Source organism: Amblyomma mixtum, chromosome 1 (assembly GCF_055824585.1).
Source record: "Amblyomma mixtum isolate Tamu chromosome 1, ASM5582458v1, whole genome shotgun sequence".
Lineage (NCBI taxonomy): Eukaryota > Metazoa > Arthropoda > Arachnida > Ixodida > Ixodidae > Amblyomma > Amblyomma mixtum.
The window spans coordinates 242604173-242628074 of NC_143012.1; positions in this window are offsets into that span (position 1 = coordinate 242604173).

A 23902-nucleotide genomic window follows, 5' to 3' on the forward strand; every position below is an offset into this window, starting at 1 on the left:
GTGCACTGACATCGCACAGCACGCGCGTTTTGCATTTTGCGGCCATCAAAACGCGCCGCCGCGGCCGTGGTCGATCCCGGGAACTCCGGCTGAGTAGCCGAGCGCCCAAAGCACTGAGCCACCACGGCGGGTTCGTATAGAAACTGCAGGAATGGGCACGCGTTTACTACCAGTGGCACGAGCGACGATCACATGAATTTGCAGCAATGCGAATAAACTCCAGCGAACTCGGACAACTTTTTTTTTTTAGCTGTCTCTGCCTTCGTCCTTCTGTGACCGAGGAGAGATGGCGCCGCTAGTAACACTTTTACGAATCATTTGTTTTTTAGCTAAATTTTCCTGTAGCTATGTGTACTTTCCGTTCATTTTCTCAGGCTATTTCGCATTTCGAAACGCACGCAACATGCACGTTCTTGCCTCCATTGCCCGCACTGTGTCTCGGCACGGTAATCGCGCCTGATATTTCAAAAAGCTTTACTCCAGCTATGACCACGAAACTCGCAATCCGCATTTCAGCCCAAAGTTTTGATCTCAACGTTGACCGTAATGGGTTGATTCTGAATGATTGCTGCTTAAGCAGACCACTAAGTTTTTCGAACCAACGTCTTATCCAGTGATTGCTTAATTGCCCGACTTGCCCTCACTCTTCTTCTGCTTCAGTGTTTTTTAAACGCTCATAACAAATCTAATAACATACCTAAAAAGCGTGGAACTTTCCGTGATTAGTTTCTTGACATACCAAGCTTATTAAGGGGCTCATGCTAGGCAAAGTAAAATTTTTTCGCAGTGTGCTTTTAACAAAGCTGCTGTAAAATTTCGTTGAATGCGTCCACGTGTTTTTATGTAGGAAAGCGTTTAAATTTTGCGTAAAATTTTCCAGATCACAAACACCGGACGCTTGCACTCATACGATGAATGCTTGGTTTTATCGGGGCATCTTAGACAATTTGAAGCGCCTTAACGTTGTGCTATGATTATAGTCTCATCAATCTGTCATTATCTGCATAGCCGTTTGTATGTGGCAGTTCTAGCGAGGAGCCTGTGTGGTTCATATTTTCAGGACTAGCCGAGAGTGGAAGGGCTCAAAAGCTAGGCGCCTCAGTAACAGCACCGTCTCTGCCTACGGATTACTATCGTCAGTGTCGTATTGTCGCCGCCCCCCCCCCCCCCCCAAGAAAAATATAACATAAAAATTATTAAAACAATATAGTAATAATAATTATAAAGTCATTTAGTAAAATGAAGTAAGAAATGAAATACTGGAAAATCATTTTGCACGAAAGAATCGAAAAACCACATAAAGGTAAAGAAACATGTTGGTAATCTCGGTGACAGTGGACTTCAGTTGCATGGCCAGGAAGAGTGTCGTTATTCTCCGGCGCGGACCAGAAATGCCTTGGCGGCTGCGACACGGCTGCCACAATCCCGACCTGCATGGGGGGCGTGACCGTGTCGGAGCACCACTCGCGCCGAACTATTTATGTGGTGCCGTAGGACTAACTGCTCCGTGCTAATTTATTCTCAGCGCCCGCGTTCACACGCACGCCTCTGACACTCTGCGATGTACCTACCCAGCATGCGCAGGGGTGTCGCATCTCGGGGCACCGCTTCCGTCTGAGCGAAAAAGAAAAACAAAGTGGGGCGTAGAACATGACAGTCACGCAATAAAGGGAGGGAAGACTACTAGTTCAACAGGAGAAATTCACTGATATGGTTAAGTGACTCTGATATCAAACTAGGATATGTAGTACTTTGCTAGCCTGTGACCAGAGTCGCCCTTTCAAAGCAGGATCATTAGTCGTCTCTTTCTTTCTATCGCCTGTCTATGTCTCCCTGTTCATCCGTCTGTCCTTCCATTCATTGTTGTGGAAGAGATAGTTTATTGTTACTTACTATCATGCTGCCAAAACAGTTCTTTTATCAGTCTTTCCTGCTCTCTGTCTGTGTGTCTGTTCGCTAATTTGTTCCTCTCTTTCCTTGCTACGAAACTGCTGGTGTCGTTATGAAGACAATGGGACGAACAGGATCACGGAATGCTACTTCTGGTTGTTGTACACATTTCCGAATTCTGCCTTGTCAGAAGCTGATGAATATTCATCACGACACAACTGCATGTGATAAGATTCACGCTTCAAATATGCTTATCGCTGACTTGCGAAGAGTTCGAACTTCGAGCACGTCGAGACTGCAGAACGAAGAGCGACAAGGAGCCTGCCTGTAATTTCTGCTGCCTCTTTATTCTCCGGCTTACTTCAGTCTTTTAAATCCGGAAATGCCTCAGATTTATAAGCAAGAGACTTTGCTGCTAACCTCACGTCGGCAGTTTGGTCGACGACCATCAACTCTTGCGTATGGAGCGAAACTCGAGGTCGGCGCCGTGTTAGCGGAACCAATAATAAATGAACTGCGCGAGTCGCGCCCCCGCGGCCCTAGGAATGAACGTTTGGTGCACAAGATTGGGCTTCGGGTGCTGATGACAGGGTACAGGTTTTTTTTTAGCCAAATCACGGCACTTGGAAAGGCAAGCTGGCCGCGTGTAGATGAAAGCCTCTGAATGTTTGAGCAGATGGGTTAAGTTTAAGATTCATGTTCCTTTCTTTCCGCTGTCTCAATCAGTTTTCTTTGCAATATGTATGTCAGAATACAGCACTGAAATTTTAGCGCCCTGTACTCCGACGCCATTTTCATGATTTATGGAAAGTAATATACACAAAACTGCCAATCGACGGCATCGAAAATAAGGCTCTGCCTCCGTAGTGCCAGCGTCCTTAAAAGAACGAGCATAGAAATATGATGAAAGGCATACGAAGGTTAGTGTGCTGGGAAAAACGTTTTTCAGGACACAGATTGCCCAAAAAAGTCTGAAGCAATTCATAAATGGACATAAATAGTTCAAGAGAGGGCGTGGTTCAGTAGTTTAAAGTGAGAAAAAGGAGATTAAAATAAAATATTCGACATATGTAGACAAGAAATAAGGGCTAAGTATGCTGAAAACACTGCTTAAATAGGAAAAAAAAAAGAAATAGCATAGTGTTCAGATAGCAGCCAGAATACAGGCGAAAAAAATTATCTCTGTAACGACTCCTTTGCACGTTGATTGTTTCTGCAAACCACGTGCTCAAGAATCAGCTGCGCGTGCGTATTTTAAACAGGCAGACTGGAAAGTACCGAATATCATAATTTAAGCCGCAGCTTGCATGTCTGCCATGCGCCTCCTAACTGCGCTCGAGAATTGCCATGTTCTCCTTTCTAGAACAATGCTGGACTGTTCTCGATAGCATTCGGCATGTCCCTGGGCAGATACTTATCACATTTTTCACGGTTTCCTTCACGCGCTGCACTACGCACTGTGCTATTCATTCTGTTATACGCGCACGCGCCGAGCACTTCTCTAGTGCCTTAGGGCCGATTTGTTCCATGCTAATTTATCCCCATTGTCATGCTCTCGTGCGCGCAGTACACCAAAGCAGCTTTCCAAAGTACATTTTGCGGTTAGGCGCACAAAGGGAGGATAATTGTCTGCACGGAGCGCCCAACCGGCTGAAGGAATAATAAAGTGTGTTTATAATTTGTCGTAGCTTTCATATTAAACTTGAAACATTAGCGGGGGTAGCAATGCTAAATCACTTCATTTCATGGATTTCGGCTTCAATTGTTCTACAAAATCCGCGCTATAGCTCATGCAAGGCAAGGGCAGTCAGCACAAGGCTCCTTCTGCCATGACGCAGGCGTGCGTTTGGCGCCTCATCTGCCAGTGGAGAAACTGGTAACTTTTACGCTTTCACTGCGGGCTAGCTAAATCGTGGAAACATCCCCCTCAACGCCTGCGTCCAAATGGGGTGGAGCTTTCGCGCTGATGGCCACCAACTTAGATGCGTGGTTATCATAGCTGCTGAAATGCCACAGAACATGTACGTGCTAGGAGAACTCTGTAAAATAGTGTTCTAGAGGAATACGGTTACCTCGTTATCAATCCAAACATGCGGTCGACTACAACGGCTAAGAATTTCATTAATTGCCTTTACCTAATTGCCAAGTGACGGCGACAGTAACCCTACAATTGTGTCCCTACATTATGAATTGGCAAAATTCATAATGAGTAATTCTGAACAGCCTGTACATCCCTGACAAGCCTCCGGCTAATAATTTCCACATTAACATGGAGCACCCTCCTAGGTTACACGTCGTTCTCTTTGTACTCCCCCCTCACACAGAAAGGCTCTCTACTCCGCATGCATGTGTAGATTCATCCGTACTAAGACAGGAGACTGACTATAGAATCACTAGTCTGAAGCCTGCCTTGAGCCAAATCAGTCTCTGTCACGCACCTTCTACGCTCCACTCACGAGTGGAAACCTTATTTGTGGAGCAAGCCGGATTGTAGGCGCCGCTGTTACCACTCGGGCCAAGCAGGTAGACTACCGACCATATAAGTATAACGCCGAGTGCGTCTTGATGGTTTCCGACCCGACGCGCCCTGTCGCCGGAATGGCTTTCGGTTTGAGGAAGCGAAAAGCACAGTAACTGTCTCAGTCCTCACGGGACATCTCAGCCGCACCGTGAGGAAAGAGAAGAAGCTAAGAGCGAAACTAAGAAGGGAGAGGGAAAGCGGTGCCGTAGTTGAAGGCTCCGGAATGATATCGACCACCTCGGGATCTTCAACGGGCACTCACAGAGCAGGGCACATAAGCGCCTTTTTGCGGAGGAACGGTGAAATGTCACCTTAGATTAAGCAGCATCTCTAAGTGTGCCAGAACCTCCTTAACTCCGGGCGCCGGGAGTAGCAATCACCTTCGTCAATGATCCATCCTTCACTAAGCCCTCCCTGCCCGAAAAACTGCTCTGACTGCCGTTCGCCGAGGCCCGTGCTGGACAACTGACGCAGGTGACTTCTAGAGGCAACGCCGCTGACGTCAGAACATGCGAAGGTACTCTATTGAGAAAATGACAATTCAATGAAATTTAGACACCGTCAGGCAGCCCCAGTATTTGACATGCTCCATCAGATTTGCGTGTCAGCATCAAAGAAACTGATGTGAATGCACTACTCGATGCAAGTGCGATGATTGCGCAATGAGGAATGCAATCGTCCAAGAACTTTAAAACTTCTAGTACAGTCGTCGGGAACCCACATTATAACTGCTGAGGGTCACCTAATTCCCCATGGGAGCACATGCGCAACACGGGTCGCCATGCAGGCCTTCACGTACGTCGGAGAATATGTTTTTAGTCCTGGGCATCGACCTTCTGCAGAAGAACGACGTTGGCTCTGGCTTCCAGGGAGCACGGGGTCACGTTCTCGACAAAACGGGTATTGGCACGTTTTGAAACGCCGGTCCATGGATAAACGCTCTGCGTATCGTCGAGAGCAGCGCCTTGGTACTCGTGCAGAACGATTTATTCTAAAACTATGAGGATATAGCAGCCCGTGATATTCCGCTTCTAGTCACAAAGAGAACTGCAATTTCCAGACGTCTCCTCCAATTGCTGACGGCTAAGCTGGCGTCTTCCTCACAAATATTGCAAAAGATTTTCAGCATCATGTCAAAGGGATGGCTCTCGCCTCACTCGAAGACGTTGCTGATTTCTGAGGTTTGCGTGCCTTGGAAGGAACCCGTCAAGACGCGAGCCCAAGCCACGTTCATCAGTTCCCCAACATTTACCCGGAATTTCCACCTCTTGAGAAGCATCTTCTGTCTTACCATTGAACAGATTTTGCAGATTCTTTCGCCACGTGCTCGATGTTAGGCCATGCTCCGGCCACCGAGCACCGCACTATTACTGATGATGCTTCAAGACCTGTCTACCAGGTACTGAATTTAAATCTATAGTTCCGTTTTGAAATTTAATGCAGTGTTTCCGCATGCTATTCCGTTTCTAGTCACAAAGAGAACTGCAATTGCCAGACGACTCCTCCAATTACGTGACGGCTAAGCTGGCGTCTTCATCACAAATATTACAAAAGATTTTCAGCATCATGTCAAAGGGATGGCTCTCGCCTCACTCGCAGACGTTGCTGATTTCTGAGGTTTGCGTGCCTTGGGAGGAACCGGTCAAGACGCGGGCCCAAGCCACATTCATCAGTTCCTCAACATTTACCCGGAATTTCCATCTCTTCAGAAGAATCTTCTGTCTTACCATTGAACAGATTTTGCAGATTCTTTCGCCACTTGCTCGATATTATACCATGCTCCGGCCACCGAGAACCCCACTATTACTGATGATGCTTCAAGACCTGTCTACCAGGTACCGAATTTAAATCTATAGTTCCGTTTTGAAACGTATTGCAGTGTTTTAAATATATCGCACTTAGTAATTTTTGCCTATTTCTGAGTACGAGGGATTATGCCGTGCATAGGTTTGAGATATGTGCATAGTATATACAGGGGGCCGGAGAAAATAAAAATAAAAAATCGCTTGAAGAAACTCGAAGGGATATCTCGCTACCTTATGTGTTCGCAACGCGGTAGCGTTATAAGCTCTCGATACCTTTACCGGAAGTTACGTAACTTCCCGTCTGGAAACGTCACTTTCCCTCGATCCAATGGTCGATTTCATAACGGAGGACACGTTTTACGCCATGATGTTTTTAATGCTATTGCATTAGTAAAGACGGTAATGTGGAGCTTTCTGATATTCAGAAAGAACCTCTGCGTAAAGAAAGCAAGTTTGAAGGTCAGGAAGTTCATTGATAATGGCACTGGCGGAAATTTTAAAGGATCGTGCGTCAACATCTGCCGCCTTGGATGGTCCAGTCCTCAGAAAGCTTGCCTGCAAGCTAATTGCAACTAGCTAGCACTAACACCTGACTGTCCATTTTATCTAGAAGAACTCTCTACGCGTTCAAATTTCGTGCCCTGTCTCCTCAACGAACTGCACGCTGTTAACACCGCAGGTGCTAACACAGGATTGACGACTAAACGCATTAACATGTAAAGGTGGAACAAAATGCGCAAGTTGATGAAATGCTCTCGAAACACATCTCATGCTCTTGCCTCCTGACGGGCGCGAAATAATGGGCTCAAATCAGGCTGATGAGTTTTGACCTCTTCGAATTAGGAGGTCACCTTCATGAAGAAGAGCAAACCAAGGGCAGAGCTCGGAGCCGGGGCCTTTGATGCAGTCTCCCTTGAAACTTCTTCGCGGAGAGTCATCCCGATGTGCTTCAAATCAGACTGTAGCCACTAAATGACTGTGCTGAACGTGTCTTTGATGCAAAACAGGCAATTAAAATGCATATGACTCGGCTGTGTCGGCGCAAGTGTAAATTCTCTCGGAAGTTGCGAAAGCCCGGCATTCAAATGACCGCGCATACACTGTATGTTGTGCCAAAACATGCAAATGCTGGTGCATTTACACACGTCTCTACTAAACCAGAAACGTAATAAAGCGCTACACTAGACTAGATTCCACCCTCCCGCATTTCCGTTGCACCCGAATGTTTCTTTTTTTTTTTGTGCCACCGCAGCAATGTGAAATATGTTTACAGCCCACTGTACACGTGCCATTTGTGTACTCGTCCTCGCGTCTCTCTTAATCGCTTCCGCATTTTCTTTTGAATATCTTGCTCTTGATCGGGCTTCTTTCTCGCTACTGTCGTCCCTACAGCTCTGCCCATCCTTCTCAGCCCACTATTTTCCCCTTCCCCTTAACGCCATCCCTGCCTTCACATCTCGTTTCCCCAGAAGTGGCGGCGCGCTACTCCGGAACCGAGGCGGAAATTGCCAGAGGAAACTTTACCACGCGTGCCTCCTCCGCCTGGGCGCAAACCAAATGCGCCGGCGATTATTCCGTCCCCATCCCAGCGCCAGCTGCGCTTCGCTCATCGCCCAGAAACATTCTGCCCAGCTCTGCCTTCTTCTCACCCTTGGTCGTCGCCCGACGCGCAGCACTGGCATTACGCAGCCTCGGACGCGAGGAGCGACAAACACATTTGCTGCAAACGCGCTCAGTCCTCTTTATGCCTTTTCCTTTCTTTTGGTTTGCTTGTGCGGATACTAATGGCGTGGCATTTGAGCGAAATGAGGCGGCGGCGTTCTTCTGAACTCGAGGCTGACAGAGATCTGAAGGAATGACGCAATAAGGTGCACACTTCTTCCTTTATTTCACGCTAGTCAAACTTGCTTTTTCTTATTTATTTTTAATTTTTTTTTCTTTATTGCTGGTAAGGTCTAGGTATAGTGTACTCTTGTCGGTTAGAGTGAGGTGCGATGCGACTCACCTCTTCCTTCTTTGATATAAGTGGCTCGAAGAAGGGTGTATATCAGAAAGCCTGGAAATAAAGTAATCAAGAAAAGTTATTCGACTGAAGGCCGCAGAGGTTTATTAAATGCGGGGCGGCTCTTATGCGTTTCTTATAGACGCAAAGGACACGGAATTTAACTCTTCTTGTGTTTTTCTCCTGGAGTGTAAAACAAGATTTTTCCGGTCTTTTCGTTCTCTATACACCATTTTACGAAGAGCGGGCAGGAGAGGGAGAAATACTCTCAAACACGTGCGCTGCGCGACACCCCACTGTTGCCGTCCTCCCCTGGGCTGATAATCCGGCGCGCGGAGCAACGTCCGCGGCTGCTTAGCTACCGGTCAAGCACGTGTTTGCGCCTGTACAACAAAAACAGCAATGTTGTACGAAGCACCAACGTCTCCTAGACATCATTGTTTTATTGTCGGTTGCGGAAATAGTCGACGAAAGTAGAAAAAAACAAACGCCCCCAGTATGTATGCGCACCATGTTATGTGAGGTGTCAGCACGTCTGCGGTGTCCATTTCTTCACCGCTTTTCCGCCGGTCCCGAGTTACATTGGCAGTGGGCGTAGTTGTGGAACAAAAAATACTTGCGCCAACAAAAAGCTTAAACGTTAGCGCACTTTGTGAACAAAATGCAGACAGAAACAAGCCCACTGCCTGTGCCCAATATCGGGCGCGGAACGAAGCGCAGCGCCTGGGTTACCAAACTATAATCTGTGCATAATTTTAAGAGATCAAGTAGTTGGACGGCCTTGGCAGAGTTCTTTTAATTCAGTAGTACTCTATGTGAGGACTTCACAAATTTGGCCACAACTTCATGTCGCCGCCCCACATGATCGTCAATATCGGGAGGGTGTGGGGATCGCCACCTGAAAAAAATAAACATGTTGTTAGTGCAAAAATACTAATTTAATTTGCACAGCATGGCATGAATAGAAGCGGCGACATGAACTTATACCCAACTGCAAAGTGAGGAAAAATGCAGCCATGGCAACGTAAGCTGAAAAAATACACGGCATGCACAGGACGGTAAACTCTGCCACGCATTGTAATAAATTATTCGACTCAAATCGCATCGAATGCACTGTAAAAAAAATCCACACTATGCATAACCGTGCCAGAGATACAAACAAAGCCACTTGAGCAATGCCCCGACCCGATTGAGATTGGAATTCTCAACACAGGTGCGGCGATTCTGCCTGTCAGTAAGTGGTAATAGCGTTTCATTAGCGTACCAACCTATTAGATCGTGTAATTGCACATTTTCTAGTATTTGTGCACCTGTGAGTACTGGCGGGAGCGGAGAAGGCGAGAATATGAATTGCTTTAAGTCAAATGGCTTGTATCGCTCGTAGTACGAACAGCCCTACGCAAGCGGCAGGAGGGGCCGAATTTCAATTTAATCGCGCGTATCTCCGCAAACAAACATTCTAATCATCAGAAGTGGATTCGTTTCGGTCATGTACTCGCTGTTTCCAAAATGTTGAGTTTGTAAACGGGGTACTCTGTCGCAAGCTCAGCATCTAAACTGTCACACTCGCCATGTCCAAGCAGGCAGCGAAAGCGTTCATGAAAAACTGCGCTCCACGAAAAACTAGATATTCATTGCTCTCCGCGATCTTGTGTTTCAACACATTTTGCTTTCGGTTTTCTAACATGCAACACCGTGCCGCATTCGCCCTACAGGCAACCGGCGACAAAAAAGCACGCGTGAACTGCGAGCATGGCACTCACCGATGCTGATCGCTCGCTGCGTCGAGGAATGGTCGCCTGCTCCCAGTTGGTTATTGCAGGAGCTAATGGCATAGCACACACGAGGATGGACACGAGGATGGACACGAGGCGAACGCCCACCCAGAATTTCTAGGCTTGGCAGGAATAAAACGGGAGAATGACACTTTCAGAGATCGCACGCTGCTTCGTCTGCAGCCCACCGGCTGCAAATTATCAGTCCAAGATGGCGTCGGCGGTAGGCGGCGCTCGAGTAAAACAAACATGGCGGCGCCCAGGTATCGAAACTAAAATCATGTATATTGTCACGAAGAAGACGACGTTGGCAGCGCCGCGGTACGGAGCACTCGCACTAGGCGGCTATTAAATCATCTCTTTGCCATGGTTCATCGCGTCATTCTTGGGCTGGCAGCCTCATAGCATTTGGTGTGAGGTGCGAGGTAATCTTCGACATCCTGGTCCTGAAGCTGTCGGCGTCCTGCGTCTGCCATGGTCGTCAGCCTTGTGTTCCTGGTCCGCGTCGCCTGGCTCTGCCCCGGCCTGCCAGACCTGAAACTTCCTCCCCCGCCTCGTCCCTCGCCCCGACCATCCGGCACGATGAACTGGGACAGACGCAGTGACCCGACCTACCGATCTCACCGACCCGGGACGCCACTTACATGTGAAGACGCCATCCCCGTGCACATGTCGTTCGGCGCTACCAAGGGCCTAGGCCGTCGGCTCGTGGTGACCTGCGGCCCGGAAGCTTCGTCTACTATCACACATTCGCTCATCGGGGGGCCGCAACTACACCACTTCACCATTTCTTCATTTCTGTTGCTCTGCCGTCCTTAGCCGATAACCATTTCGCCCCTCTCTTCTTCAGTGACTTTCATTCATGACCGATACTATCGCTTGGTAGCCCCGGGTAGGGTCAAGAAGAAGACGAAGCTGGCAGTGTCGCGGGACCACGGCCGGCTTTATTACTTCGAGTAATTACTTCGAGTAATAAAGCCGGTCGTGCGCGGGACAGAGAGCTCGCGCTAGGCCGGCCGTCAATAAATCATCCGTTCGTCATCGTTCATCGCGTTATTCTTCGGCTAGCCACCACGTAACAACATTAAATTAAAAACAGCCCAATGCGCCATTTGAAGGCGCAGTACACCCAAGGAAGGCCTATTATTTAGTGCAATTGCGAGATACAGAACGATGCGAAACCACTGCGTTACTACCAAACGCAGATGAAGGGAGTGCAAGGGGATGTCGAGAATGCGGCGTAGTTATATTATTTGCCCAATGGGTTTCCATATTTTTTATAAAGATAAGAGTTCAGAGAGAGAGCACGTTGGGACACACCGATTTAAACATTAAAATCTTACTCCTGCCTTCCTTTCAATATTCCCAGACTTGTGTAGGAACGAAGCGTGCTCTTGAACACACATGTTCATTTTATTTTATTTTTTAAATCGCTCTCAGGTGCCATTCTTATGGGCCTTAAACGGGCATATTAGAAAGCAGGAAGGCTTGTTGCCCGAGTCTGTGCGAACAAACAAAGCACTGAAGGGATAACGCGGCTTAGCACTTGCTTATATTGGCACAACGCTGTCTCGCTAGAACGCGGCAACGTGGCTGTCGCATTACGTGATAATTGCTGCCTCCGCCGTAGCCACCAGCAAGCAAAATGGCCAGCTTCGCGTTTCCCGGTGTGCGGCGCATCTTGATGGCCCGCCTAATTATCGTGCGCCTGGCATGGCAAAAAAGAAACGCGATGATCCGAGGGAAGAGAAGAGAAGAGGGAAGAGGCGTAAAGAGAAAGCTTGCATGCCTTAACGGCGACGGCGTGTGAGGGCAATATTGGGGATTTGGTCCTGTCTGCCGTCAGTCGTGTGTTCCCTGTCAGTCGCCGCATTCTTGGTTTAGTTTCACTCCTTGTTTATATCCAGCGGTGTCGAAGGAGGATGTGTAGGGAAAGAGGACTGAAGGCTATTTGATTGTCCTCGTTCAACCCAGCTACTCACCCTTTCACTTTCTTCGCGCTGTTCCGATCGGAAAATTCGGCGTCCGTGCAAGGGCAACCATTGGCACTGATAAGAACAGGTCGCGTTGAACCACACGTCGACTTCGGTTTGTTTTAAATATTTAACCTTGCATGTATCCCTCCGCGTGCGCCGCATGTCGTTCCCTCACAGCGGATAGACAACTGGAAAGTCGGGAATTCCGCATAAAAGCGAGAATCAACAACTAAATTCTTAAAAATGCCTTCACCGTTACACTAGTGGCGTCGAAAACTTGTGGAACATTTTCTGTGCGTAGGGTGTCGTTCGCGAAACGCCACGCAACGCCTTATAGCGAAAGTTTGTGTAGGCGCGTAGGCAAGAAAATTAAGCACTGGTTCTGGCACTTGGGTAGAGGCAGTGAAAGGGCTTTTACTTAAAGCTGCACATGTGGCTTCTGTGAAAGGCATAGAGAAACTTGAAAACAGTTTCTGGTCCAGAAAAGCAAATTGGTAATTAAAGCTAAGGTGTCAAAAAATGCCCAGGCTTAGCTTCGTTAAGCCAAGAATGCGTTGCATATTGCGCGGTCTTTTTGCGCAAGGTATTGCTTGGCGGCACTCGATTTTCTCAGCAGCTTTTCCTCCGTGACGTATGAATGGATGGATGGATAGGAGCGCCCCCTTTGAAGCGGGGCGGTGGCAACCGCCACCATGCTCAGCCGTCCTTTTTTTCTCTTTCTTTTTTTTCCTTTTTTTCTTCTTTTTTTTCTTTTTTTCTTTTTTTCTTTTTTACGTGGTTTGGTGACGTCACGTGGTTTGGTGGCTGCCCGGCCGCGCCCAAGGGCTGAACTGAGTGATCGCAATATGCTACGCATAAAAAAGCTGAAAATGATCGTGTAACCTAAAATATTTGACTACTGTTAACGTTTTTTATGCGTAGCATATTGCAATCACTCAGTTCAGCCCTCGGGCGCGGCCGGGCAGCCAGCAAACCACGTGACGTGACGCCACGTGGTTTGGGACGTCACGTCACCACGTGACGTGACGTCACCAAACCACTTAAAAAAAGAAAAAAACGGCTGAGCATGGTGGCGGTTGCCACCGCCCCGTTGCAAAGCGGGCGCTCCTACCCATCCATCCATCCATCCATCCATCCATCCATCCATCCATCCATCCATCCATCCATCCATCCATCCATCCATCCATCCATCCATCCATCCATCCATCCATCCATCCATCCATCCATCCATCCATCCATCCATCCATCCATCCATCCATCCATCCATCCATCCATCCATCCATCCATCCATCCATCCATCCATCCATCCATCCGTCCGTCCGTCCGTCCGTCCGTCCGTCCGTCCGTCCGTCCGTCCGTCCGTCCGTCCGTCCGTCCGTCCGTCCGTCCGTCCGTCCGTCCGTCCGTCCGTCCGTCCGTCCGTCCGTCCGTCCGTCCGTCCGTCCGTCCGTCCGTCCGTCCGTCCGTCCGTCCGTCCGTCCGTCCGTCCGTCCGTCCGTCCGTCCGTCCGTCCGTCCGTCCGTCCGTCCGTCCGTCCGTCCGTCCGTCCGTCCGTCCGTCCGTCCGTCCGTCCGTCCATACTTCACGGAGGAAAAGCTGCTATACAAGATTTTCCCTACACAATATGCAGACGAATGTCCGTGGTGTCAGGGTAAACCTACACTAGAACACATCACATGGACCTGCCCTAAGGCAGACTTAGAGCCAAGAATAAACCCGAGTGTGATGCAGTGGGAGCACTTGCTGGCCAGCGAGGACGAGGAAGCGCAACGATTCCTTGTGCGCCGAGCCACGATGGCAGCAGTCAAGTGCGGCATCCTGGACCAAGGATCGACCACGGCGCCCAGTGACCCGTAAGGGTCACGAACACCAATTTATTGACAATAAAGTTTTTTCCATCCATCCATCCTGCTGAGAAAATCGAGTGCCGCCAAGCAATACCTCGCACAAAAATACAGCGCAATATGCAACGCATTCTTGGCTTAACCAAGCTAAGCCTGGGCATCTTTTTTTTCTCCTATGCTCTTTGATCAATGCGCGAAACATGGTTTGATTGAAAGATTGCATCAGACATGTGGATTGATGAAGCTAAAGCAGCGCTATCTGTCGTTTGTCATGTCAACCACTTAATAGGGAGACTTGGTGCTTCTCGATGAGCGTTCATTCATTCACAGTGACAACATGGGCCTCGGTCGCTATGTGTTGCGCCTCGGCGGTATGAGAAGACGGGAGGAAAGGAAATGCTCCAGGTGCGCTTTCCAAGAGAAGCTCAGGAGGAAGCCCTCTGTATCGTCTCCTGGTGAGCGATCATGGAACGGGAGTCACTCGCGCCGTTGTTTCTACAAAGTTACCCCAGCTCCTAGTTACGCATTAAAGCCGATGCCTTAGTTATGAATTAGGACTGATCCGCAAGATCAAAAAACGTGCCGAAGTAGCATTGGGTATACTTTTTAGCCGGCGTCTGCACAGCCTTGCATCTGTGGAAACTGACTTCATCGTTTTGCTCTCAATATTAAGGCGGAAGCCTTTAATGCCTCATCGTTGTAAGCACGAGTTGTAGACAGAAATGTCACGATTTTCAATTGGTCGAAATGGTCCTGACGTCACAGTGCGCGAATTTCAAATGGGGAAATTGTACTGTGACACGTAACCATGCAATAAATTTAAGGGATCGCATAGTGTTGCTCCAAGTAAGAGGGACTGAATTTAGTTAATTGCTTAATCAACCGATTAGCTTAATTAACCCTTCCAGTCCGACCAGTTAAATAAATAAAACCGGGTAGGAAATTGGTCGAGCTCGGGAATCGAACCCCGGTTTCCGGAGTGGGAGACGAGCATGCTAACCACTCCGCCATGCCACCTCGATGGTTTGGAATGAACGAAGGCGCGTCTAGTGAATACGGTCTTTTCGCTCACTCCCACCTTCCTCCCTTTTCGTTACGGCGAGGTTCAGGGGTCTATCGAGGTATGCGACACAGATACATCTCCTTTCCTCAGAAACCAAATTACCAACGAGCAAGGCGTAGAGCCGAACGGGCGATGACGTTCTGTGGACTCGCTGGCAGCGTTGCAAGACGCTGTCGCGTTCCACTTTTAAGTTTCGAAGCTTAAGATCCTAACTACACATCAGTGACACAAGCAGCGACACCGTGCTTAAGGCTTTCACCTCACCGCTCTTGAGGTCAACAAAGCGCCCGCCTGAATTATTTCCTTGGCACCGGTGAATGTCCTCTAGTTGAATGCAGTGGCCGAACTGCTAAAGAGCACTACCCTTGATAACCTCGCCACAAGTATCATAGCTCTCTTCACCAAGGAAGACTTTTAAGAAAAATTAAATCTTTTTATTGTTTTCAAAAAATTTTTGCTATTCACACCCAGAATTTCTGGACAAGTCACCCTTTTTCAATGGGAATATGTTTATGAACGCAATTTGTTCGCATATAAATAGGTTGCACAATAAGAATAAATATATCGTCAGATCCCTCATCGCGACGCTTGTAATTTTTTTTTAATTTTCAAAGATGCACTTCATTGCATTTCTGCGACAGCCTTAACAACTCGGTGCGATGTGAGCGCAGGACAAACTACGCATCGATACATCAGACCATTCCCATCAATATCATATAAAAGTATTTTACTATTTTCCACACGTGACTTATAATTAAAATTGATCTCCAAGATTGCTGTATTTGTGACAATTTTAAAGAAAGATTGAAATATCGATTGGCCACAAGAAGAACCGGCGCGTATTTTGTGCTTTTTTTTGTATAGGCAGCTATTCAGCGCTAAGCAATAAGCAATATGGGAAAACATGGAGGCGCAAGCGACCTAGTATTATGAGATTAAGTGATGTCAGAATGTTGTCCGCGATTCTGAAATAAATTCAATAAATGGGTGACGATATGGAAGGCGAATAAAATGCGATTTCTAAATCTTTTACTTGATACTGGTGACATTTTGCTTCCTATTTCATGAAATGTATCAATGCGCGACTAATACTTCTTCAAAATATAATCGAATACGAATAGTTTACCTTTGCTACCTCATCCAATACAAATAATGTACGCAAAGTAATGTTGAATGCAATATGAATCGAATCTTATTACGGATAATAGACACTTGTGCGAATAGTAAGAAATGATTGCTCGTGCGAAACAGCAGTGCCACGGCGATGCGCTGCTAAAACTTTTGGAGCTATAGCTATAAACTCCCGCAGACGCAACAGCGATCTCCACTAAGTGGTACGGAACATAAAATCAGTAGGTTAACTTTTTGAGTCGAATTTTATAAGCATAGAAAAATTACCTCTTTCTACCATGACCACACGAGGAAATGAGGGCAACATTTCAGTAGATAAGAAGGGTAAGCTGTGTATTTATGAGCCACGCTTTCTGAAATCGGGCATTAAGGGCAACTGCACCAGTTTTTTTAGAATTCCGCGATATCCAAGGATTCAGATCCATATGGGCTGTAGTTAAAGCTTGCAAGAATAGTGACGTAATCGACGATTGTTTTTTGCGCTTCTTCTGATAGCATCACAGGAGTGCGGGGAAGTAAAGTGTGACGTCACGTCAGATAATATTTCAAATTGCCACTGCCGTCAGCTACATAATGCGGTCTCTCGTTCGATGCTCCTGAGCAACACTGGGCATACTTTGCATTCGGTGCCGTTGTTGTTTTTTTTTCCTTCGAAGTAACCGTTTATGCCTTGAAAATGTACCGGTACCTTCGATAACGTCATTATGTGCCTCCCACTTGGCGCTGTGCACTGCGGAGAAACTTGAAGGCTGTCGCAATGTTAATAGGTGATTACGGTATCATTTCAAATCATTTCAAGCAGCACATTTATGACTGCCTTCAGCTGGCCGATTTCTAAAACCTGTGCACTTGCCCTTAAAGGCTCTGTTTGTTAAACCGGGCGAAGCAATTTCATGTCTCCAGAAGTTGAAGGACGTGTTTGATCATAATTAACGATGCCACACGACTGGACCACATCGCGAAATTGCACCCTCGTTACCGCGCTGGGGTGCAGTGGGTCTTCGGAGTGGTCGCTGTTTTTAAACGAATCGTGGATGAAAACTACATCGTGCCTTTTTCCGAACTTCATGCCAATGATATAGGACTTTTCGAAGCTCTCATTGCGTACTCGTTTATTTTATAATTATTTCGCACACCAATGTGTAAGAATATATTTAACGAATGGAGCAACTGGATGTTCAATTTTTTATTCGAAATTGTCGAGTATTCGCTGACTCCTAGCAAACAGAGAACGTAATGAGCCTTAGGATAACGTGTAGGTGTATATACTACATTATCGCTACTTGAGTCTTGAATGAGGAACATAAATTCTAATGTAAGAATATGTATTAAAAGCAATGAAACCTCTCCTTTTGAAGAAGTGGCATGCGGGCTCCCAAGGAACCTGTTCTTTTCTCAAGTTTTAGTCGGCTCCTATTGATTTTGCAGCCAATACTTCACTTGTATGTTCGCCTTTTCTACAGCGTTGTTGTTGGTGTCTTTCATATTATCGGCGTCCTCACTGATAAGGTCATTAGGTCATCAGGCATAATTCATCACATTACAAAACATGTTCCAATGAATTGTTTGCATTGGGTGGTCTGAGTGGCTGGTGTGCATTTATAACCCCGTGCTGTGTGCAATTTTTTGACGCACTCACCGTACTCTACACTGAATCTAATTTTTGCGGTTAAACTGTGGTGTTAACACTTACGTAGTGCCGAACGACTAACAAAGTTCAAAAACATGGGGCACAGCAACTCGTGATTGAAACACCACTGCACAGTAGCATGTTTGTACGGTAGGTAACTGTATACCTACAATAAAACTGCTTTCTCGTCCTGTGGTAGAGAGTAGTTTCAAAGAAGATATGCTCTTTTGTTGGTGTTTATCTCTGAAATTTTCATCCTATATTGTTCATTCCTTGTAAGCTAGTAACCCTGTCTTGCAAACCAAGTAAACAGCAGGGTAGTCAGTTACTCAGTCTTTCGCTTTTCGAAATAAGTATTACACTCCCCATCCGTTCTCTGCTGATGTACATGTGCTATGCTGTTATCTCTGCAATGTAAGCGCTCATTTAGTTACTCGTGCTTCTTATCCCTCCATGCATGCAGTGTACCTTTTCTAACAGCTCCCGACCCTGGTATCTTGATACCAACCGCGTCGATCACCTGTTTTGACTCCACAAAGCTGTTTGACAGCTATATATAGAAACAAATTCAACAAATTTATTCACTCTCAAAATTATGACCTTACCATCATCCCTTTCACCTTCTTTAACATAAACGAAAGCTGTACGTTGATTCTCAGCTGGTCTTCTTGTCTCCCAACCCAAAGCACGTCGAAGCTCGCAATCTTTTCGTCTGACTTGTAACGTCAGGAAGGAAACGCCACAACTTCGCGAATATCATGAAGTAAACATGAGGCCTGTTTCCTATCATCGTACTCGTCTAACGTTTGCCCAGGTGCACTTTTTTTCTTTTGCTATTTTTTCTACTAGCACCCCTGAAGTGGAGACCACCCTTGGGCGACACTTTCTTTACTCTAACAACTTTCATTGCATCTTTTTACTTGTGAGATAACGACAGAGCGCTCTTAAGCGTCATATGAAAAACGGCCTTCAATGACAGCGGCGTGAAGTTCGAAGCGCGTTATCCGCGCTGATACGTGTCGGATACCTCGTGACAGATCGTTTATATTCATCCGTAGTGGCCTTTCGCGGTGTTTATATTACTGTCATTCGTCCCTGATTGGACCCCTTTCACGCTTCTTCACAATGGGACGCTAATGCTTCGTCTTGCATTCATGAAAAAACTTTGCAATTAGTGTGGTTTATGGGGTTTAACGTCCCAAAGCGACTCAGGTTATGAGGGACGCCCTTGCAATTAGAAAATGTTTAACTGTACTCTTTGCTGCTTACTGGACGTCAGAAACCTTATTCAGTTCTCTAAATGCTGTTAGCCAAAATTTTTAACGCGATGATATTAAAGGTATCGTGCAGCAGAGAAACCATAGTATTTGGCATTGGTGTTGGCGTGCAGACAAAATTGAGATTGGTTGAGAGGGTAGTGATGACCAAACCATATAACCTTGCGTGGGTAATTGAAATGCTCCACGCCGATATCAGGGTACAGCAATGCCGGTGTCACTACGCAGTTCCTCTCTGGTCTACAATGTCTCACTGTCATTCCACCACCATTATGTAGTGCATCCGAAAAAAAAAGTTACATTGGAAAGAAAAACGGTCCGCCCTGGATTAGAACCACTACCGCTTGCATCGTGAACTGGGCGCACTACCCCTCGACCACTTTTGTTTTTCATGGTATTTATTCTACATGGTTATGTACAAAAAAGAGGAGCGTTTCTTAGAACATGGCTAAGAATAGGGCTTACATATCTTGTGGGAAAGGAAAAAAAAAAGAGTCCCTGCCTGTAAAATGGTATTCAAGGAGGACGTCGGGCTGGTGAAGGAACCCATTAACGCTGTTCGCGGAGCTTACGTTTCCACCGAACTTTTATTTTCTTTTTCCACGCGTACAACAGCCACCACGCATGCAGCTCTTCACATTCTTTGAACCTCTCATTTTTTAACTTTGACATTGTTTCTTTTTTTAATTTTTGGTCGGGAACGTCACTGTTCCAAACTTTTTTATCATAACTTTAGACTTAGCCTCTTAAAGAGTGTTGCTTACGCTACAGAAATACCGCTTAAGCAGATGAAGAAGTGCGATGTAAACAGAATTTAAAAAATGGAACATAAAAGAATTGTACCAAGATAGCACCAACTACACTGTAATCATATCAATGTTCTGTAAACCTGAAGAAGTAAACAAACAACCTGCACTCAAGGCGGCGTAAGAAGTGCTTGACATTTAAAAGACATATCATAAAAGAAATGAATGCACGAACACGCATAAGAAAGACGTAAAGTGGATGTTAAAATGCAGCACCTGAAAAATATAACTGTAATCTCAGGGGTTTTTTTTCACGCAATAACGGAGACAGGACTACGTGTGAGTAAGCGCTCTGCTTTTAAAAATTCCCCAGTCCCCTGGATGGAGAAGCTGCTAAGCGGTTATTTTATTTCCGTCGTTGGTAACTTGTCCGCTTTGTATGGAAATCCTCTATATACTACGTAAAATAGCGCAAAAACCACAAGCGAATATATAGCAGGTGGCCGGAGAGAAAAACTGCTGCAATTAAGTGGAATCAAATGTAGAAGTGTGTTGTTGAGGTAGAAAATTTTCCTTGCCGAACAAATGAGATCAAAAGCTAAGGAATGTTTTAAACAAAAAGCGACTGTCATTTACTCTCACCTGTACTCAAAGGAAGGAATTTGTTCATTTACTGAATTTTTTTGCTTTCCAAAAAAATAAAATGTTTGCTTATGCACCACGAGGAATACCTGACGCTGCTCTGTCTGAATATCTTCTCTATACATCTTCGATCACCAAAAATATCGAGTCCCCTCTGTTTGCCATCCCCGCTGACTGCTGCTGCTTCTGCACATGCTGCACACACTGCTCACTTTATATGGTTCCTGCAAGCATCTACTTTTGAGAGTTGCTGGAATAATCATTTCAGGCGTTCATTACAACGGCTGCGGGCATCCCAGGGCGTTCTTATACCCCCTTTATATTTCCACATGTAAAAAACATTTTGTTGAGAAAAGCGCGCTTGAGCTATACAGGTTCGTTGAGAATTTGAGCACCTGCCGTTCTTGCGCGTTTTAGAAAGTACGGCGCGTGGTTGTTATTAGATTCTTTCTCATTTCCCAATCCTAGTTTCCCGTGTATCAATTCTCGTACTTTGTTAAAGGGGGAAATATGTTACGTTCTTTTATTCATGGTGTTTTACACATTCATCTCAGGCAAAGTTAGCATGCAGCTTATTTTGGCTGGATTAAAAAAAATAGCTAAAATATCCTACATTTTGGAACAACACATAAAGCCGCAACGACGACGTTTTATTATTGCTCAAAAAAAAAAAGGATGTCTGCCAGCGCACTGCCACGGAGCATTGTTCAAAAAAAGCTGCGGTTGCATACAACATTCTACGCACTCTACAGAACAAATAAACAAGGCTGTGATAAGTGGGTAAACTCGTGTCTACGGACTGCCTACATCTCGGATGCCTTTTGCGTGCACTATGTGTGTGTACGTGCTCAGTTAAAGACTTGCGCTGACACTTTAGAAGCGCCACGAGGAACGCCGGTACAGTCAGCCGGTTATCAATTATTCCTGGGCTCGAAATATTGCCAGCCGCTTGAACGAAGTATACCTTCCTTCAATGCAACGGAAGCACCATAACTTTTCGGACGCGAAACACCGCCGCGCTAGCTTGTTTTAAATATTTCACTTAAAAGAATTCACTAAAACATTTTCCGCGCTCTGCTTTCGACACCTTGCGTCTAGCTATCTACATATGAATGGCGTTTCCGTGCAGAGAGAATTTCCGGCGTGCCATCGGTAAAGTTTCCCTGAAAAGTTCCTCGCTGCCACCGGTGCCGTTTTCAGATTATCGTAGTTTGACGTCAGTCTAGCTGTACCACAGGAAATGAGGTCAGCAGTCGCACGTTTAAATGTGCCCACCAGCTGTACGTCGCCGTCAAACTTGCTCCTTGAAGATTAGTTGGAAATGCTCGCTTTTCTGAAAGCCAGAAACAAAGAAACTAGCTTAGAGTGTTTGTTCTGAGCTAGAGAAATAGAAGGGTAGAAGGAAGATGCATACTGAAAAAAAGTGCTTTACGTGCAATACTTATCACTGAGGCGCTCAGCGCTGCGCATTCTTTGGAATAACCAATGCTCGTTCTATGACAAAGCGTATTGTTTGCAGAAATATAAATGTCTGGGTATTTTGTTCTCCAATGATCATTTAGCATTACCATGCTGCAGTTTTCGAGTGTTCATGGTCCTCAGAACTTTTTTCCACGTTGCGTATACTACCAACCGATGTACCGCATTGTCAGAGAATGCCACTGTAAGCAGGCCCGCAAAGAGTTTGCGCCAGATTTGAGCCAAAAAGTTCTCCCCGCCATATTAAACAGTTCCTTCAGCAGTTGTCAGACAACACGCTGGCTTCTACCGACTGCTTGTTGCCCCGTTCTGTTAACCTATTGACGCTCTTTTCTCTCGAACGGAGCGCCTTCGGTGCTCAAATCGAATGTACCGCTGCTAATATATCTGGCTCGTCTTAGTACCATCATCGACACGCATCCGTTCGATATATCTCATCTGGCAACTGCTTTTACTTGCAGTCCATATTATCTTAACCGTACTGGCACTCAATAGCGACGTAAATAAGCGACGCTGAAATGCTTTCCTACCATGCTTGGGTTTTCCTGCGAGCGGAGATTTTTTCATACACTTGGCACACCTTGAACAGTTTGCAGGTACTGCCTGATATATACCATTCTTGCAAACTTGCTCCGCAGGAGTATAACAGAACACTTACAGCACCTCCAAGGCCGTAAGAACAAAGTTATCGAAATGTCGGATCAAGGGTCCTCCTTACTACACACACATATAGACGTTAAGGGGTGCCATAAATACCCCGCTACAAAGCTAATAACAAAACCCCTTCCTTGGTTACTTTTTTTCCATAGACGGTACCTGAGTCAGAGCTTTACCGTTCCGATCCCAAGGCAATCACAAAATCTCACAACCGGATTTTTTTAACTAGTGCTCCGAGAATCACATTGTGTAACGATTCTATTCATTATATCGTCCATCTGTCAGTAGTTGCCGCCGTTAACTTCTTGACAGAGAGATAGCGGTCAATGCCACCACCTCCGTCATCGAAAGAAGACCATTAGCAATGTATGACACAGAAGCATAAACGCAAAAAAGCAGTGTTATAGTTAAAGTAACAACATTTTAAAGTAACAACATTAAAGTAACAACATTTTTTAAAAACATATTTCCTTTTAAAAGTGCGCCTGTTAAGCACGAAATATTAGTTTTTGTAGTGTTCACTACTTGGCCAATATGAGAGCTAGCCATCTCTTATTTTGGGCAAACTTAGCATTTACATGCTTTCGCTGCTCGTTTGTTGCAATTCACAGACAGCGTATTGAATGTTAGGGCATCCTTAATTATCGAACAACGTTTACTTTTGCATTATGTTTTGGCCAAAAGTTGTAGTCCTGCAGTCGGTAGCTCACCGCCTCATGATGCTTTGAGCGCCCATGGTGGCTGAAGCGGTCTTGAGGGGTCTCCATGTAAACACCCATAGGAGGGGCGCCAGCTTTCCCTCTAGGTAATAGTAAGAAACTCTATGACGCTGGCGGCAAAGTCGTCTGCGCGCGGTGCGCGCCATTAGAACGCTCTTCTCTGAAGCGGCAGGTATGTGAGCACACACGGTGACCAGCGTTTTTGAATTAAACTTATTAGTGCCGCTCTGTGTTCCCGAAAAAATACGACTGTTCCGCACCAAGTAGCTCGCGGGCCCATGATGCTTTGAGCGTCCATGGTGGTTGAAGTGCAGCGCCGCCAGCTTTCCCTCTAGGCAACAGTAAGGAACTCTGTGGCTCTGTTATCGTCCGCAACTGCCCCAAACGCAGCCGAAACCTAACACGAACGTTCGCAACGAAACAAAAATAAATTTGGAGCTTTGCTGCAGTGTTTTACGCACTTAAATGATGTAACACAAGAGTTTACACTAAAATTACTTCAGTTTTTTTAACATTACGCGTCATATGCTGGAAAATATTCTTGCTTGAATGGTTTGTAGTTAATATTGTCTTGACTAGGTGGCGCTACTGTTTTATGCTTCTTATTTCATTTTATTTGAGTTTTTGGGTCATTTTGCAGACGAAATTAAGCGCTGCTGCAAGAATTGACTTAAAAGGCTCGGATATATACTTTGGCGAGTTAGCGGCAGTAGCGATAATTTTAGAAGGACCTTTAGCCTCCATA